At 40.6% G+C, this 14,583-nt stretch overlaps 1 protein-coding gene across 1 annotated transcript in view; it reads right to left on the reverse strand.

The window, feature by feature from the left end:
• The window catches only part of LOC109897051 (DENN domain-containing protein 4C-like), a 56,199-nt gene extending 44,210 nt beyond the window's left edge, over positions 1-11,989 (reverse strand). The window contains exon 1 of the mRNA XM_020491569.2: positions 11,506-11,989. The gene's annotated coding sequence lies outside the window, so the exon portion shown is untranslated. The remainder of the gene's footprint in view (positions 1-11,505) is intronic.
• Between the last annotated feature and the right edge of the window lie 2,594 nt (positions 11,990-14,583).

A 14,583-nucleotide genomic window follows, 5' to 3' on the forward strand; every position in this document is an offset into this window, starting at 1 on the left:
AGAACAAACTAATATCCAGAGGGTCCTGAGAGAGGGCAAAGCAATTCAATTCATATAAACTTGAGGCTCATTCCAGTTCACACAGAAAATATTGCTCTGACAATTCAAAACTACATTCTTTAAAGACAAGAACAATGTGTTTGTCTCATCCCCATAACAATCAGGATATAGATGTTGATTGAATATACGTCAAAATACTTTCATATACAAAAGATACAACAGCATATTACATATAGCCTGCCCTAAACATATGGTAAGAACCTGCTTTCGTCAATCTGGTGACAGCTTGGACTAATACCTCCATCGTGCAGGACCCATGTCTCCCTCAAGTGCCACTCCATGGTTATAGTCTGCTTAGAGCTCGTGGCAAAGCAGCGGCCCTGCCACCTGTCATCACAGAGTGGTGTCTGTCTGCACCACAGAGCTGGGACAAGGTTGCAACAAAACTCCCATATGAAAGGAAATGGGAGTTTGCCTGTTTTGATTCAGATGGAATCCCCCCCCCAACACACAAAAATGAAGTCAAATAGTGACTTCAGTGGTCTTCAGAGCTCAGTCTTGTCTACACTTGACACTTACAAGTGACTTCTGCTCTCATTGAAAAAGACAGGTCTAGGTGCACAAAAGTTGCTTTGTGGTCTGATTATGTTCAGAACTGGCTGACCACTTCAGGTGGTGGGCAGGGATTCATTGTGTGCAGATTACTTCTCAGTCTGGACACAATTAGGCTACCAAAAGCGCATCCAGTGGCCGATGTCATCAGCACTCCTCCCAAAAGTCTCCCGAAAACATGTGTTTTTGGGACCGAGGCACCCTTTCATTATAACGTTGCTTCAAATCCCTTTAACGTTGCTTGCTAGCTAGCTGGCTAGTTGGCTACTACCATCAGTTGTGATTGTCGTGTTATCATATTGTGCCTATTCCACCGTTAATAGTATTCCACCGTTAATAGAACGCATACTGGCACTTGATATAGCGCGGGAAAAGGGAATCCGGACACACTGTGGACACTGTCGACACATTCAAAATGTACAGTACAAGTCAAAAGTTTGGACACACCTACAAGGGTTTTTCTTTATTTTGACAATTTTCTACATTGTAGAATAATAGTTAAGACATCACAACTAGGAAATGACACATATGGAATCATGTAGTAACCAAAAAGTGTTTAATTCAAAAATATTTTATTTTACATTCTTCAAAGTAGCCACCCTTTGCACACTCTTGGCATTCTCTCAACCAGCTTCACCTGGAATGCTTTCCCAACAGACTTGAAGGCGTTCCCACATACGCTGAGCACTTGTTGGCTGCTTTTTCTTCACTCCGCGGTCCAACTCATCCCAAACCATCTCCATTGGGTTGAGGTCAGGTGATTGTGGAGGCCAGATCATCCGATGCAGCACTCCATCACTCTCCTTCTTGGTCCAATAGCTTGGAGGTGTGTTCGTTCATAGTCCTGTTGAAAAACAAATGATACTAGGACTAAGTGCAAACTATGCCTATCACTGCAGAATGCTGTGGTAGCCATGCTGGTTAAGTGTGCCTTGAATTCTAAGTAAATCACTGACAGAATCCCCAGCAAAGCACCTCCACGCATTACACATGCGGGGATCATACATTCACCTACTCTGCGTCTCACAAAGACAGCGGTTGGAACCAAAAATCTCACATTTGGACAAAAAGGACATATCTACCAGTCTAATGTGTATTGCTTGTGTTTCTTGGCCCAAGCAAGTCTCTTCTTATTGGTGTCCTTTAGTAGCATTTTCTTTCCAGCAATTCGACCATGAAGGCCTGATTCACACAGTCTCTTCTGAACAGTTGATGATGAGATGTGTCTGTTACTTGAACTCTGAAGCATTTCTTTGGGCTGCAATTTGTGAGGCTGGTAACTCTAATGAACTTATCCTCTGCAGCAGAGGTAACTCTTCCTTTCATGTGGCGGTCTTCATGAGAGCCAGTTTCATCATAGCGCTTGATAGTTTTTGCAACTGCACTTGAAGAAACTTTCAAAGTCCTTGATATTTTCCAGATTGACTCACCTTCATGTCTTAAAGTAACGATGGACTGTCCTTTCTCTTTGCTTATGTGAGCTGTTCTTGCCATAATATGGACTTCGTCTTTTACCAAATAGGACTATCTTCTGTATACCTCCACTACCTTGTCACAACACAACAGATTGGCTCAAAACGCATTGAGGAAAGAAAATCAACAAATTAACAAGGTTAATTGAAATGCAATACTGCCGACTACCTCATGAAGCTGGTTGAGAGAATGCCAAGAGTGTGCAAAGCTGTCATCAAGACAAAGGGTGGCTACTTTGAAGAATATCAAATATATTTTGATTTGTTTAACACTTTTTTGGTTACTACATGATTCCATGTGTGATTTCATTGTTTGTTTTGATGTCTTCAATATTATTCTACAATGTAGAAAATAGTAAAAATAGATAAAAACCCTGGAATGAGTAGGTGTGTCCAAACTTTTGACCGGTGCTGTAGGTGTTGATGCATGACACATTTGGAACACTAAAGCTGCATGAACTGTCAAGTCTAGACAGGGATAACAGGCAGCAATTAGCCAAAGATTCCACCGATGCGCAGGTAAAGAGGTTAACATCGAATAGCTTATTGAAACTCTTTGCCAGAGGCAATAAGCCTCATCTGCAATTTGCAGCAAAAAGGGAAAACAAATCTGGCTACGTAGATGGAGAAAATAACGCAGCCATCCAGCAGAATGGGAAAACAAGAAGCTGAGTGAAAACCCACATGACTGGGGAAAAGAGTGATTAAAATGTACTCCATGGGCACCACCTGTTTTTCAGTGCAAGCAACATGTTGACTCCACTCTGATTCAACTCCTGATGTTTTTTCCCCTGCTCTGGGTAACCAAGTGCAGTCCGACGTAAAGACTAATATATTACACAGGGTTTCCAAAACTCGGTCCTGCACGTTTTGGTTTTTGCCCAAGCACTGCGCAGTTGGTTCAAACAATCAAATCTTGATGAGAAGTTGGTTACTTGAATCACTTAAAATAAGGGCTGTGTTTCGTGTAGGCTTAGCATGGCGTGATGATTTGATAACCATGTAAATCATTAGGACAAGGTGACTTATCAATATATCCCCAGCAAGCTCCTGCACATCATCTCTAGCTGACACCTACAGGTATTGTGTCGATTTAAAACTTGCACAAGACAGTTAACAGAATTGTCCATTTAAGACATTTAGCCAATTTATTCATTACAACATTTAGCTAACATTAGGTAGTTAATCCAGAGATTCTTACCTTTGCCTCGATTTGGCAGTCTCATCCAGATCATCATGGCATTTATAGTTCTTTATGATTGCCACCTGAGCAGCTAATTAGCATTTCATTTTGGAGGGGGTAACTATACTGATAAAAGTCACCCTGTCCTAGAGAGATTTACATGGTTTTCAAAACATCACACCAGGGTAAGCCTACATGAAACACAGCCCTTATTTGAAGTGTCTCTAAAATCCACTATGGGAAAATTTAATGAAATTGGAACCATTTCCCTGTTTGACCGCTAGATTTTATGGGTATTATGACTCATACTGTGGTACTCTATAATAATGTCATATTCCTAAGTCTTCCAGGTCCTAGTGATTATCAAATTTCACGTCGGAGCATCATCTGATTTTAACAGACAAGCAGAGTATACACAACAGTTGAGAAATAGAGCGGCAGAACAATCAATTCTATGCAAGACAAGCTTGTAAACTTCCCTCGCACCAATTCTATGAAAAGCTATGTCAAAAACTGAGTTTCTCCAAGGCAATTTCATGATGCATATCATGCAGACATAAGAGCACAATAACACAAATATGTTTCGTCACATACCAGACAGTTGCAGGGAATTGTGTTGTTTTACATAGTCTGCCATAGTAGTAGGGCACCTCAGTGCAAATTAGGGTCAAGTGCCCTGCACAAGGGCACGTTAACAGATTTTTCACCTTGTCGGCTCGGGTATTCGCACCAGCAACCTTCCGGTTATTGGGCCAATACACTAACCGCTAGGCTACATGCCACCCACAAGTTCAATACAATAGGCTACATTACAGTGCATATATAGAGTTGAAGTCTGAAGTTTACATAGGATAACCACTTTATTTTAAGAATGTGAAATGTCAGAATAATAGTAGAGAGAATGATTTATTTCAGCTTCTATTTCTTTCATCACATTTCCAGTGGGTCAGAAGTTCACATATACTCATTTAGTATTTGGTAGCATTGCCTTTAAATTGTTTAACTTGGGTCAAACATTTTGGATAGCCTTCCACAATAAGTTGGGTGAATTTTGGCCCATTCCTCCTGACAGAGCTGGTGTAACTGAGTCAGGTTTGTAGGCCTCCTTCCTCGCACAGGCTTTTTCAGTACTGCCCACAAATTTTCTATAAGAGTGAGGTCAGGGCTTTGTGATGGCCACTCCAATACCATGACTTTGTTGTCCGTAAGCCATTTTGCCACAATTTTGGAAGTATGCTTGGGGGTCATTGTCCGTTTGGAAGACCCATTTGTGACCAAGCTTTAACTTCCTGATTGATATCTTGAGATGTTGCTTCAATATATCCACATATTTCCCTTCCGCATGATGCCATCTATTTTGTGAAGTGCACCAGTCCCTCCTGCAGCAAAGCACCCCCACAACATGATGCTGCCACCCCCGTGCTTCACAGTTGGGATGGTGTTCTTCAGCTTGCAAGCTTCCCCCTTTTTCCTCCAAATATTATGATGGTCATTATGGCCAAATAGTTCTATTTTTGTTTCATCAGACCAACGGACATTTCTCCTAAAAGTACGATATTTGTCCCAATGTGCAGTTGCAAACCATAGTCTGGATTTTTTATGGCGGTTTTGGAGCAGTGGCTTCTTTCTTGCTGAGTGGCCTTTCAGGTTATGTCGATATAGGACTCGTTTTACTGTGGATATAGATACTTTTGTACTGGTTTCCTCCAGAATCTTCACACGGTCCTTTGCCGTTGTTCTGGGATTGACTCGCACTTTTCGCATCAAAGTATTTTCATCGCTAGGAGACAGAACACGTCTCCTTCCTGAGCGATATGACAGCTGCGTGATCCCATGGTGTTTATACTTGCGTACTATTGTTTGTACAGATGAACGTGGTACTTTCAGGCATTTGGAAATTGCTCAAGGATGAACCAGACTTGTGGACGTCTACAATGTTTTTTTTTAAGGTCTTCACTGATTTCTTTAGATTTTACCATGATGTCAAGCAAAGAGGCACTGAGTTTGAAGGTAGGCCTTGAAATACATCCACTGGTACACCTCCACTTGACACAAATGATGTCTGTTAGCCTATGAGAAGCTTCTAACGCCATGACATTTTCTGGAATTTTCCAAGCTGTTTAAGGGCACAGTCAACTTAGTGTATGTAAACTTCTGACCCACTGGAATTGTGATAGTGAATTATACAGGAAATAATCTGTAAACAATTGTTGGAAATGTGTCTTGTATCAATTGTTACTTGTGTCATGCACAAAGTAGATGTCCTAACCGACTTGGCAAAATTATAGTTTGTTAACAAGAAATTTGTGGAGTGGTTGAAAAACAAGTTAATGACTCCAACCTAAGTGTATGTAAACTTCCTATTTCAACTGTACACAAGAGCACAATATCCCAATGCATATTTGTGGCTTTCCCAGGTGGAGTGCCCCCTTGACTACCAGCCAATGGAAAAAGGTGACATGCAGGCAGTGTTCATTTTTGTGTTCACTTTTTAAGTCTACTAGTTGGAGGCAAAAGGACCGACACAGGGTTGGTTCACTGACTGTATGAGGGTCATTTGTGGTTCCTTTTGAATGACACCAGTGTGTTTACAGTGCCTTCTGAAAGTATTGACACCCCTTGACTTTTTCCCCATTTGGTTGTGTTACATCCTGAATTTACCATGGATTCAAATGAGATTTTTAGAGTCACTGAACTACACACAATACCCCATAATGTCAAAGTGGAATTTAATTAATTAAATATTAAAGGCTGAAACATCTTTAATTAATAAGTATTCTACCCCTTTGTTATGGCAAGCCTAAATACATTCAGGAATAAAATAATTTAATCACATAATAATTTGGATGGATTCACTGTGTGTGCAATACATGTTTAACAGGATGTTTTAATGACTACCTCCTCTCTGTACCCAACACATAATTGTAAGGTCCCTCAGTCCAACAGTGAATTTCAAACAAATATTCAACCCCAAAGACCTGGGAGATTGTTGATTGCCTCGCAAAGGGCACCTATTAGTGTAGTTGGGTAAAATAAAAATATATATATATATTTATTTTTTTAAAGAAGCTGACATTGAATATCCCTTTGAGCATGGTGAAGTTATTAATTACACGTTGGATGGTGTATCAATACACTCAGTCACTACAAAGATACAGGCGTCCTTCCTAACTCAGTTGCCGCAGAGGAAGTAAACTGCTCAGGGATTTCACCATGAGGCCAATGGTGACTTTCAGACAGTTACATAGTTGAATGGCTGTGATAGGAGAAAACTGAGGATGGATCAACATTGTAGTTACTCTACAATACTAACCTAAATGACAGAGTGAAAAGGAAGACGACAAAATTGTCAAAAATATCCCAATTTTAAAAAAATCCTATATTATATATATATATATATATAAAAAAATATTATATTTTGAATTCTGGCTGTAACAACAAAATGTGGAATACGTCAAGGGGTATGAATACTTTCTGAAGGCAATGTAACTACTAAAGTCGGGACAATACCAATAATATTGTTTTACATGGCAAAATGAAAAAACTACGCAGACCAAACTCTTTGGTCCTTTAAAACCCTCCTGTGTAAAATAGTCTACTTGGGAAAAAAATAACTCTGGATGGCAACAATGATGTACGTAGAACGCCATCTCTAAAGAGTCTTGTAAAGAGAGATGTCAATACAACCTGACAATGTTCACTGGTCTTTCTACCCCTCTTTTCACTCATCAGTCAGCAACTAAAAGCAGGTTCTCTGTGTCAGTGTTCCATTCTAAGACTTCTTGGTTACCATCTGAAAGTCGGGCACTATGAAATATAGTACTGTTGCATTGGTGTTTATAATGCACTTAATGTCAAAGAATTCATATCGCCTACATATCCAACAAAAGACATGCTTTACATACAAGCCTGATAAAATGTTTGCGCTGCGAGGCGTGACGTTGTCTTCTGCCCATGAGAGTAGTGTTGGCTGTAGGAGATACAGAATAAATACAAGGCTAACAAACCCTCGTGATCATCGGTCTGACATATTTTTATTTAACCTTTATTTTATTAGGCAAGACAGTTAAGAACAAATTCTTATTTTCAAATCACGGCCTCGGAACAATGGTTTAATTGCCTTGTTCAGGGGCAGAATGACAGATTTTTACCTTATCAGCTCGGCGATTCGATCCACCAACCTTTCAGTTACTGGCCCAACACTCTAACCACTAGGCTACCTGCTTATGATGACTATAAGCAGGAAACAGGGAGAGAATGCGTTTTCAAAAGGCTAAAATATACTTGAAAAAGGCTTAATTACAATATTTATAATTGAATAGCTCTGGTGCCGTTATAATACTTTGGGTACTCATTAACAGGTGAAAGGCAGTGGATAAGAATCCCACAGTGGAAGCTGAAGAGTGAAGGAAAGCTCAGCTGAAACGTCAAGACTCACTGCCTCCTTCCTCAAGCGTGACGGGCGGCCAGACAAAAAGCATTGTTTCCACAGGGAAGTGGAGAGAGAGGGGAAACACTCACTGCCCTAACTACACTGACAGACGAAGCACCCAGATCCATTGAAAGATCAGAACAAAAAGATTGCAGAGACATCCGAGTCAGAGGAAATGAATAGGTCACCTGAGAAGACACCAAAGAATGGATTCTTTCAATGAACCTTTGCAAAGTTGGACGAGTAGGCCTATCTCCATTTATAAAACGACTTCCTGACTGTGTGTGATGTGCACATCTTATTTAGAAAACTGAAGGCATGTGCTACAGTGTCAATACTGCACTGTGGCTTCAGGTGAATTGAGGCCTATGTCGTCTATAGAAACATGAGTATTGGGATGCAAAATCTTCAAACTAAGAGTAGGACTAAATTAAAATACAATATTTAGAAAACAAGGCCATTCTAAAAAGTTAAAGGCAAAACATAAAGCTTTGTTGTGCGCACTAGAATACCAATGAATTCTAACTATACTTGGCCAAACTAAATTCCCTCATATGAACTATTGCTGTAACTCAATTAAGAGACTGAAGCCATATTCAGATTCTCTTCTGCTTCACACAGAACGAACCACAATATCAATTTCCTCTGTGGCACATCTGAGACGCACCGAAACAGCATGGACCTAAACAGCATGCTGAAGTGAAGCATATAAACGGTATCATAGTTATTTTTCGCAGGAAAAGGCCTACCTAAGTACATGCTGTACAAATTAATTATTACTTTTTCAACATTGTATTTGTCAGAGGATGGGCAGTGCCATTGAGGCCAGCTCCATTTTGAAGTAGTCCATTTTCTTCTTCTACTTCTATGAGTTGGTAAACAAACGAAGACTGTGTACTGCCCCCTGGAGTGTGTTGTATGAACAGGTACCAAAGCCACGGTTGGCAATTTACTGCCACATGCTCAATGTTTGCTCAAGAGTATAATTCATTGGCTGAACACTCCTGATGACCTGGATGGAATTATGTGATACTTTCTTTCCCCATCAGAAGTCCCACCCAATTGACTACTAAAAAAATGTAAGTTCTCAATGGTGTTGCCCATGCAAAAACAGGATTTTTGGCACTAGAGTCCTCTATCCATCTCTATGTTTGAGCCCTGTTCGTTGTTGTTCCCTATATAGAGTGTGGAGCTCTCTTTTATTTTCAAGTTTTCTACTCCGCTAGCCAGCACCTCGCTTATATCGGTGTGTTTCTTTTTCTTCTAGGTTGATGTTCCCAAGCCAGATTGCTTCCTTATTTTCCCGTCACCTGACACAGATCTCCTGGCACCTAGTTGAAATATTTAATTTACCTACAGTATCAGTCAAAAGTTTGGACACAGCTACCTCATGAAGCTGGTTGAGAGAATGCCAAGAGTGTGCAAAGCTGTCAAGGCAAAGGGTGGCTACTTTGAAGAATGTCAAATATATTTTTATTAGTTTAACACTTTTTTTGGTTACTACATGCTTCCATGTGTGTTATTTCATAGTTCTGTCTTCACTTATTTCTACAATGTAGAAAATAGTAAAAATAAAGAAAAACCCTTGAATGAGTAGGTGTGTCCAAACTTTTGACTGGTACTGTATGCACGAAGACACACCCAACTGGGTCCATGACCCAATTAGTCATGGCATAACATTGAATGTGCCAAAACATACTCCAATACCCACTCAGTCACAAGTTCTCACAACAGACACACTAGTAAGTACTATGGCACCACTTGCTAGAGAGCAGCATTTCATTGCATTCCAACATTAGCGGTTGGCCTGAAACAATATTCAAGATAGAAATCTGAATAGATTGTGTAATTCATTGTTTCCCATGCACAGAGACAAGTCAGATTATGTTCCTCCTCACAAGAGTATAGTCTTATTTTAGGGAATACTGTGCCACAAACTGCATTGCTAGTAAAATGCCTGAGCTGACACATACCCAAAAATTGTTTGTAGAGGTGCTGACTAACAAAGAATAAACTGTAGAAAAATAAAGTCACACTTCATATATGGTCCCAACAACTTCATGTGTTAATAATTTAACATAAAATCAACATTACGGCAATGCAGCACCAATTAAACCATTCAATTTGGTAGCATATAGAGCAGGGATGGGCAACTGGCGGTCCGGCCTGCGACCCCCAAATCAATTTCCCCCTTATATAATAGCAAAATCTCTCCACCCATGGAGTAGTGTAAAATTGTAGCAAATTTGCTTTAAAACTGCAACGTTTTCTCTATGCCCCATGGCAAAATGACAGGAAATTACCTCTAAAACAAAATTACACTTAGGGTGTCAAAAGGCTGGGGCCTGCTCTTACTGCATGAGTGAGTATGGATGTGGGTACGCAGACCCGCAAGCCACTGTGGCCCTCATAATGAGTTCAGATTTTTTTGTGGCCCCCACCTGCATCAAAGTTGCCCATCCCTGATTTAGAGGGTGAGACTTTCTTTTAGCACAAATGCATTGCTCCCCTAATGGAAACCAAAATGTGGCTACAGTAACCTGTGGGGAAATACCATTCTTTGCCCTGCTGGGACTAATGCCGTAGACAACTGGCACAGAGACGCCATCAAATCAAGCTTTACTTATACAGCACATTTTAGACATGAATGCAACACAATGTTCTTCACACAATTATTATTATATTTTTTTAACTATAAAAATAAACTGAAATATGTACTACAAAACACAAGAGGATAAAAAAAATAACAAAAACAGAAAGACTAAAAAAGCACCCTAAGGAAAAGCAAAGCTAAAAGGTGTATCAAGATCTCTGAAATATGTCCACAGTTTTGGCCCTCAGGTTGCCATGGCAGACACACATGGAGACCCGCTTAGAGGTAGGGAGGAAGGAATGACACATTCTGTTTGTCACTGCAGCACCACAGTTGCTTTCTGGCAATAAGTCAAGTGCTGAGCAACATATACTGTATGTGAGCACCTTGGCTTGCAGGAACCTGTAGGTTACAGAGCGTCATTGACAGACATTTCATTCTTAGTCAGGGTCACACAAACGCAGACGGACATTGCAAATTCAGTAACAAAAGTCCACTTAGGCTCAGCCTAAACTGAGGTCCACACTTTGAATGACATGTAGTAGAGAATTATGGAAATACTAGGCTACTACAAGTGCTCTCTGCATGTTTGTTTTTTTAGGCCCATTACCACATTTAAAGTTTACCAGTGGAGAATGGTATTTGTGAAAAACAAGTAAAAGTTATATATTTTTTTAAAGCAGTTATAGTATGAGTGGTTGTTGTTTCATTTGATAGTACATTGTTGGAATTGATCTTAAGACTTTCTTGCTGGGAAAGCAAGGCAGATATTTCAAAAGACAATTGTTTTGCCTGACAATAGACTACCTGAGTGTTGACACACCCAAGGCCTACAGGAGAACCTATCTCTCACGGTATAAGGGGCCTAGAGGGGGCGGGGGAAGTATTACGTTCCAACTGTTGCATCGTAGCCTATGGCTTTATTATAAAAGTAGGTCAACATTTGATCACTGAAAACAAAGCATTTCATTCTCAATAAGAGACAGCCCGTCTATGTTGCGAGGTAAAAAAAAATAATAATACGCAGACACCGGGATCTAGCAATACATTCACGCAAAGGATTTCAATTTAAATGTTTGAAACATTGCATATCGTTACTGCATCATAAAGTAACAGTTTATTAACACAAAGTTAAAGCGCATAGAACCCTAACAAAACAAACTTGATTTAGCTCCCTAACCAGAATAGAGGCAGGCAGTGCTGTAATACTTACCAGCTGTTTACAACACTACAAGAGACAATTTTGACATGTAGGCAACTTGCAGCTTTCACCCGCTCGAGTTATTCCGATCCAGTTTTAGATTACAAAACCACCACTGAAGGCACAAAGTGTGCGCACTTCGATAATCCTTGGAAACTTTGTCACACTTGTTCGCTGAGGTATAGCTTGTTCACGACACTATTATCGGTAGCTGTCGGTGCAAGCAGTCGCCATGTTTGCGTTTGGTCACACTTTAGTGAGCAATTATTTTTTATTTTTTTACACCGCTGCATGAGACAGAATGAAACCGCCCAGATAGTGACTGGCACTCAGATGACAAATCCTCTCCGCCTTTTTCCAACCGCCTCTTAAAGCCAGTTTATGCTTGATCTGAAAATGTGGTCGGAGGCTTCGTATGGCGGGTGTGACGCAATTGCGGAGCATCCAGCGGCCAAATCAAGCTCTGTACCGCATCGCCGTGCGCCTATCAAATTGTGTAACAATGCGGAGGGCTCTGTACAGTTGCATTGACATGATTGGTTGACGCTGGGTGGGGGCGGGAGGTCCTGTACAAACACAAACTCACTTCCTTGACAACTTCCTTCACAACAGCTCTTCTCTGCTCCACGAAGCGGAAAAAGTATGTTTGCTTTGACTTCTGCGGAGGCGCATTTACTGTATGGTCACTGTAGATGTCAGCAATGTAAGGCCTATGCCCCTACCCCCATGTGAAATGTAATGCATGATGTCTTGACACCAGAATATTGTAGGCTGCAAATTCAACAGGTGTTATAGAGTGCTATAGTATTTGACATTTTTTTCATTTAGTGACAATATATTTTATATACAAGCTCCCTTAGTCAGTTTGGGTGTTATATAGCCAATACTAGGTCTACTGCATAAATAAGCAATTTTTCAAAAATCAAGTAGGCCCATATTTCATGAATTGAAAAGTCCAATGAGAATTCATCCAAAAATAATCCAATGATTATTCTGGATAACGTATAGTTTCCCATGACTAAATATTCTTACTGATGAGACCCTTAAACCCTTAAGAAGCTGAAATATTTCACTTTTATACATTCCCCAATCGCTAGAAAAATGGGACTGAATTATACTGAACAAACATTAAAACAGAACACGTAAAGTGTTGGTCCCATGTTTCATGAGCTGAAATAAGAGATCCAAAAATGTTCCATACGCACAAAAAGCTAATTTCTCTCAAATTTTGGACACAAATTTGTTTATATCCCTGTTAGTGAGCATTTCTCCTTCACAAAGATAATCATCCAACTGACAGGGGGCATATTAAGAAGCTGATTAAGCAGCACGATCATTACACAGATGCACCTTGTGCTGGAAACAATAAAAGGCCACTCTAAAATGTGCAGTTTTCGTCAAACACTGTCACAGATGTCTCAAGTTGAGGGAGCGTGCAATTGGCATGCTGACTGCAGGAATGTCCACCAGAGCTATTGCCAGAGAATTTCATGTTAATTTCTCTAACATAAGCTGTCATTTTAGAGAATTTGGCAGTACCTCCAACTGGAAGCTCATCTGCTTGGCGTCATCCTCACCAGGGTCTTGACCTGACTGCAGTTCTGCCACGCAGTGGGGAAATGCTCACCCAACGGTGAAAAAAGTATCAAATCGTCATACTAAAAGTAAAGATACCTTAACAGAAAATGAAAACAAAGTTATCCAGTAAAATACTTCTTTGATTTTACTCAAGTAGTATTTGGTTTTAAATATATGTAAATGTAATTGCTAAAATATATTTAAGTGTAAAAAATATATATATTCCTTAATACGCTGAACAAAAATATAAATGCAACATGCAACAATTTCAAAAGGTTTTACTGAGTTACAGTTCATATAAGGAAATCAGTCAATTAAAATAAATTCCTTAGGCCCTAATCTATGGATTTCACTTGACTGGGAATACAGATATGCATCTCTTGTAGAACAAGACTTGTTCACAGATACCTCAACAACCACAAAGTAGGGGCGTGGATCAGTAAACCAGTCAGTATCTGGTGTGACCACCATTTGCCTCATGCAGCAGGATACATATCATTTGCATAGTGTTGATCAGGCTGTTGATTGTGGCTGGTAGAATGTTGTCCCACTCCTCTTCAATGGCTGTGCGAAGTTGCTGTTAAATTGGCAGGAACTGCAACACACTGTTGTTCACGTCAACCCAGAGCATCCCAAACATGCGCAACGGGTGACATGTCTGGTGAGTATGCAGGCCATGGAAAAACTGGGACATCTTCAGCTTTCAGGAATTGTGTACAGATCCTTGCGACATGGGGCTGAACAGCACAACACTGGGCCTCAGGATCTCTATAAAATGCAATTGCGTTCATTGTCCGTACCTAATGCCTGCCCATATTCCGACTGCTGCCATGGGGCACGAGAGTATAGTCTTATTTTAAGGAATACTGTGCCACAAACTGCATTGCTAGTTAAATGCCTGAGCTGACACCCAAACATTTTGACATCTTTGACATCAACAAATCCCTCGCCCACACCATCTGCCCGGTAGTTGAAACCGGGATTCATCTGTAAACACACTTTTCTGTAGAAGGTGAGCATTTGCCCACTGAAGTCGGTTATGACACCGAACTGTAGTAAGGTCAAGACCCTGGTAAGGACTAGCACGCAGATGAGTTTTCCTGAAACAGCTTCAGACAGTTTGTGCAGGAATACTTCGGTTGTGCAAAGCCACAGTTTCATCACCTTTCCGGGTGGCTGGTCTCAGACAATCCCGCAGGTGAAGAAGCCGGACGTGGAGTTCCTGGGCTGGTGTGGTTACATGTAGTGTGTGGTTGTGAGGCCGATTGAACACACTGCCAAATTCTCTAAAACGACATTGCAGGTTTAAGAAACAAGTTCTCTGGCAACAGTTCTGGTGGACATTCCTGCAGTCAGCATGCCAATTGCACGCTCCCTCAAAACTTGAGACATCTGTGGCATTGTGTTGTGACCAAAGTGCTCAATTTAGTGTCCATTTCCCCCCCGCACAAGGTACACCTATGTAATGATCATGCTGTTTAATCAGCTTCTTGATATGCCACACCTGTCAAG

The sequence above is a fragment of the Oncorhynchus kisutch genome, linkage group LG9 (genome assembly GCF_002021735.2).
Source record: "Oncorhynchus kisutch isolate 150728-3 linkage group LG9, Okis_V2, whole genome shotgun sequence".
Classification (NCBI taxonomy): Eukaryota; Metazoa; Chordata; class Actinopteri; order Salmoniformes; family Salmonidae; genus Oncorhynchus; species Oncorhynchus kisutch.